Raw genomic sequence first — 5,861 nt, 5'->3', positions numbered from 1 at the left:
ATCAAAGTGATCTGCTTGGTTCTGATTTTATTGATTCAGGTGATTCTTTTCAAAACATTTCTAGTTTTCTTATAGAGGTGGTTAAAAGGAATCATTTGTTGACGAGAAGGCCTGACAATGCTTAAATACTAACATTTATAAACTTGTAAAAATTGGCATTGGTAAAATGAATATTTTGACCTAAAAATTTCTCCCAAATAATTTTCTTGCAGCACTTAAGTCTTGTCTTATTTGCAGCTATATACACTTGTTGCTCTAAAGTTCTTCCTTAAAACTGAAGGAGGCAGGGCCTGATTATGAAACGCGATTAACAAAGCCAGTTGCTTACTGACAGAGTTCAGGTTTTATTTAGCAAATTATTACAAAGCTGTTTTGAAATTGCCTCTTACTTCAACCCTAAAGAGCTTTACTGGTAACTGTCAATTGTTCCAGAAGGTTTAAAGATTAGTTCTTAGGGCAAAATCCTGTAAATTAACTGTTTCCTTTTTTTTTTTTTTCATTTAATTTAACTTAATTTAGTTTTTGTGGGTGAGGCAGTTTTTCCTTTATTGATAATCTTAGAGTGGGAGTTGACAGCAACAGGATTGGAAGTAGAGAGAGAGGTGGGAAGTTGAGCAAAAAGGTCCAAGGAGAGAAACTTAGGACACAGCAAATCCAGTATATTGATTTTGACTATCAAGTCACCAGGCCCTGCAAATCTTTTTTTTTTTTTTTCTTTTTTTTAAGAAAAGCTGACAGCCAAAATTTGGACTGAAATAGTTATTTGTCCTGTTAAAATGGTGAGAAAAAAAAAACAAAAACTCAGCAGCAGAAAACCAAATCAATTTTTTGACTCTCCTGCAAAGTCTCCAACTACTGTGGTTTTGACGTAATAGACTTTTGGGTTAAAGCACCATTATTAATTTAAATTAAATACTGAAACAATAAAAGTAGGCTTAACTTGTTTTTCGGCCTTATTTCTTTACATTCTGCAGGCTCCTGAAAGCTGTTTCATCTGTTTCCTTGGCATACCACTGAGAAGGAATAATTGTATTTCTTTCTGTGGATGATTATAGATTGAATGGACTAATTCCCCCACCTCGTGGTTTGAGTATTGGTTATGGTTTAAAATCAGTGATGCAGGTTGATTTCATCAGAGGTGATGTGCGTCCGTATGCTCGGGGGTCTGAGCTTTGGCTTCTTATCCGAGCCTAATAGGCCAGATCAGCCTGTGAATCTGTCACCCGTCCTCTTGGATGACGGCCCCGGCGGACAACTAATCTCCCTTGGAACCTTGGGAAACTGGGAAACGACCCCAGAGCCAGCTAGCTGTGCTAACAAGATTTGGGAAAGCTGATGGTGAGAGGAGGTCACATGCCCCTTTCCCTTCACAGTTCCCAGATGCCAAGACTTCCTGTCGGGCCAATCAGGTCACCTGCTCACATCCTAGATAGGCAGTTGAAAGAGACAACGTGGCGGCTCAATGTGGTGAGCTGATCCCTCAACCCTCCCTCTGATTCACCAGTTTCTGCCTTATAATAATTTCTACCAGCCCGTACCTTTCCCCATTACGCTCTAAATGCAGGATCATGACCTAAAGTAAGATGTAACGTAAGGCTTCAGTAAATGAAAAAACTTGTACAGATAAGATATGAATAAAGTTCATATGACTTGGACACAAACAGGACTTGGGTTATGAATGTGAGTTGACAAAATTAAAGAGATCTCAGTGCTGACTTGGACACAAATCCCTTGTGACTTCACTTAGAGTTACTTTTGAGCAGACAAAGACTTAATATGTTATCCAAGCCCAACAATCAAAAATCTTTGATTATTGAAAATACTCTGCCAATCAGCTGACTTTAACTAAATCACCTGACCGATTTGTGAGGAGTCAGATAGAAAGCAGCCAACAATGTTTTATGACCCAACATTAGTGCGGTTAACCACAGCCCTGCTGTCTTTTGACTATGGATTACTGACATAGTATCTGTATTGCAGGAAAGGCTAATAATACAGCTTAATAAATCTTTTATTATTAATTATTATTTTTATTTTGCTAAAAGTTAATGCCACCATTATACTGCTTACAATAATGCTGTCTTTGGCCTTTCCATAATTGAATGCATCAGTGTGCTAATTCAACAGACAGAGCTATAATTAACACTTTGAGTCAAAACTAGGACCTGATGATTTCAAGGAATCTACAGTCAGATGGATTCATCCTTTGACAAACTTGAATATCACTAACAAAATTTCATTAAGATTTTTCCATCTGGATCCAAATGTGTCATAACAGTAGAACAGCTGTGCATATTTTGTTTCTCAAAATTATTTTGAAAGGTGGTGCAGATGGCCTATTGGCCAGGTTGCACCCCATGTACAACAGCGGACCAGGTTCAAGTCCTGCCTCTTTCCCCCATGTCTCCCAAACTCTCTCATCCCTGTTTCCGACTCTATCCACAGTCCTCTCAAATTAAGGCATAAAAAGACCTAAAATAAATCTAAAAAAAATACTTTGAAAGATCAAGACTGCAAATGTGCGCATCATTTGTTGACACAAATCTAACAGCCTGTCACTGTTCTGCAGAAAACTTCTAAAGTCAGAAACTTAAGATCTCCAAAAATAATTTGATGATGCTTTTGTGTATATATATTTTAGGGTCAACTCAACAATGTTTCTTTGACTCTGTAAAATAATTTCTTTTCATTAATATGAGCTCCCATGTTACAAAGACTGATCAGAGTGGTTTTTCTTATCAGAATACTTCAGACTATATTTCCTGGTAGTTCCAGGCCAAACAAATTGTTACAAAAACAATCCTTTGTGTTGAAATCAAAGACGGAGATGGTAAAAGCTTCTAAATTAGGGGCATGTCTGTTTAAAAAGGTTGTGCAAGCAGCAGATCCATTAGTTTTATTATCCTAAACAAACCTTAAGAGCACTATTTTTTTGCAGATGATCAGCAAAAACTCTACTTAATTGGCTTGTGCTCTTTGTCAGGCAGACTATCCCACTCAATCCTTACCTCAGCACCGAAAGACCATATCTAAAAACCAGCTAATCAAATGAGAGCGTCTTTCTAATGAATATTGCTTACATCATGTATCTGTGGATCTGAAGTATCAGTGACTTTCCCATTCCTACTCCCTACGTTTTTTCTCCCTCATTTATTGACATCACTTGGTTTGACAGTGAGCCAACCTAACACACCCATCCACACACCACCCCCAGACACAAGCTGCCCTGTTTAATGTACATAATTTGGCTATTTAAAGATTTTGATGTAACCACTCTGTCACATAGGCCTACATATTCTCAGGATTTCAAGAACAAATACATAAGCTTTGTTGTAGGCACACCTTAAACTAAAAGCTCTCAAACTGGCCTAATTTGGATGTCAGTTTTGTTTCTGTGTAAAAACTTCCTGGAAATAATGTGATAATGTTTCCCTAGTCTGGTCAGATAACATCAAGAAATGTTGTACACTATTTTGTTTCGACAGGGTTTTTCTTTAAGGCTATGCTTTGTGCTTTCACAGAAAATTCATAGAATCATTTGTAGTTCAGCAAACTTGGCTACTTTATCCAACAGGCCCACCCACAAATTTGGCTGGGCCCCTGACAAATCTAGAGACTGGGCCCAGTAATGATTTATTAAAGGATATTATCAATGCATGTGTGTTGGATCAGTGGCATTGGTGCTAACATCCTGGCAAACAGTTGTTCATTTTGGAGCTGAAAAGTGTGTTAAACAATTATTTGGTTCTGATGTTAAAATTATTTATTTGTGCCAACTTTTTAATCCCTTTAAAACATTTTCAATCCATTTTGCCACTACTAGTTGCAACTATACATCAATTTTGTGCAAGTTTCACCCATTTTTCACACTTTAAACATTCATTGTCACATACAGTGGCTTGCATACCCCTTGAACTTTTCAACGACAAATGTGAATATATTTTATGGGGATTTCATGTGTTACAGTAGATCAACATAAAGTGGTGCATAATTGTAAAGTGAAAGAAAAATTATACATGGCTTTCAACATTTTTTCATATAAAAATCTGAAAAGTGTGGTGTGCAAAAGAATTCAGCCCTGGAGTCTATACTTTGTAGAGCCACCTTTCGCTGCAATGACAGCTGCAAATCTTTTGGGGTATGTCTCAACCAACTTTGCACATCTACAGACTGAAATTTTTGTCCATTCCTCTGCAAAATAGCTCAAGCCCAGTCAGATTTGATAGAGAGCATCTGTGAACAGCAATTTTCAAGTCTCTCCACAGATTTTCAATGGGCTTTAGGTCTGGACTTTGACTGGGCCATTCGAACACATGAATATGCTTCAATCTTAACCATTCCACTGTAGCTCTGGTTGTATGTTTAGGGTTGTTGTCCTGATGGAAGGTTAACTTCCGTCCCAGTCTCAAGTCTTTTGCAGATTCTAACAGGTTTTCCTCTAACATTGCCCTGTATTTGGCTCCGTCCATCTTGCCATCAACTCTGACCAGCTCCCTGATCCTGGCTGAAGAAAAGCATCCCCACAGCATGATGCTACCACCCCCATGTTTCAGGGTGGGGATGGTGTGCTCAGGGTGATGTGCAGTGTTAGTTGTTCGCCACACATAGCACCTTGCATGTAGACCAAAAAGTTCAAATTTGGTCTCATCTGATCAAAGCACCTTCTTTCACATATCTGTCCCCCACATGGCTTTTGGCAAATTGCAAACGAGATTCCTTATGGCTTTTTTTCAGCAATGGCTTTCTTCTTGGCCAGATTTGTGGAGTGCATGACTAATAGTTTTCCTGTGAACAGGTTCTTCCATCTGAGCTGTGGATCTCTGCAGCTCCTCCAGAGTTACCATGGGCTTATTTGTTGCTTCTCTGAACAATGCTCTCCTTGCCCGTTGTGTAATTTTAGGTGGACAGCCATTTCTCGGTAGGTTTGTAGTTGTGCCATGCTCTTATCATTTTGGGATGATGGATTGACAGTGCGCCGTGAGATGTTCAAATTCCAATTTATTTTTGGTCACTTTTAAACCCTCTCCACCACTTTTTCTGCCCATTTTTGCCACATTCTGCCTGTTGTTGCCTCACTATTAATTTTTGCTACTGGCTTTGCCCATTTTTGCCCATTTCATTCACAGTTCACTAATTGTCATGCCCATTTTTTAAATTTAAACCCAATTTAGCCATTTCCTACCTTTTTTTTTGCCTCTGTTGACCCATTTTTTTGCCACTTTTTAAAACCCTGTTTTACCACCTGTACTGCCAATTTCTGCTACTTTTAAGCCATTTTACCCACTTTTAAACCCTTTCCAACACTTTTTTTGCCAAGTTTTGCCACTTTCCACCTGTTGTTGAGTCTGTTGGCATATTTTTGCTATTCTTTTTCACAACTCCTTTCACCTGTTTTTGCCAGTTTCAACCACATTTCACTATTTGTCATGCCCATTTCTGCCAATTTAAACCCATTTTGCATTTTTCTGCACTTTTTTTTGCCATAGTTAACCCATTGTTTTTTGCCATTATAACTAAATTCTGCTACTATTTAAATCTTATTTACCACATTTTGTTTCAGTTTTAACCCATTTTAATTCTGTTTTGGAAAAGGGGTTTACATTTTTAAGAAGGCAGTATACTATGACATCAGTTAAAACAATATTTGTTGCTTTGATAATATTGGTTATTTTTTCAGGTAAACAAATAAATAAAAATAATTATCACAGCTTAACTTTACAATGGACTTTGATTTTGTTGACCTTTCCCCAGTTTGGCTGGGCCCTAGAAAGCTCCCCCCTTTATCCCCCTTATGGTCGGCCCTGATTATGGCGTTACATTAGTATTCGCAGTATTATTAGAAACCTTCCGTAGAACTTCCC

The sequence above is a fragment of the Cheilinus undulatus genome, linkage group 9, assembly GCF_018320785.1.
Source record: "Cheilinus undulatus linkage group 9, ASM1832078v1, whole genome shotgun sequence".
Classification (NCBI taxonomy): Eukaryota; Metazoa; Chordata; class Actinopteri; order Labriformes; family Labridae; genus Cheilinus; species Cheilinus undulatus.
This window is presented reverse-complemented; position numbering follows the sequence as displayed.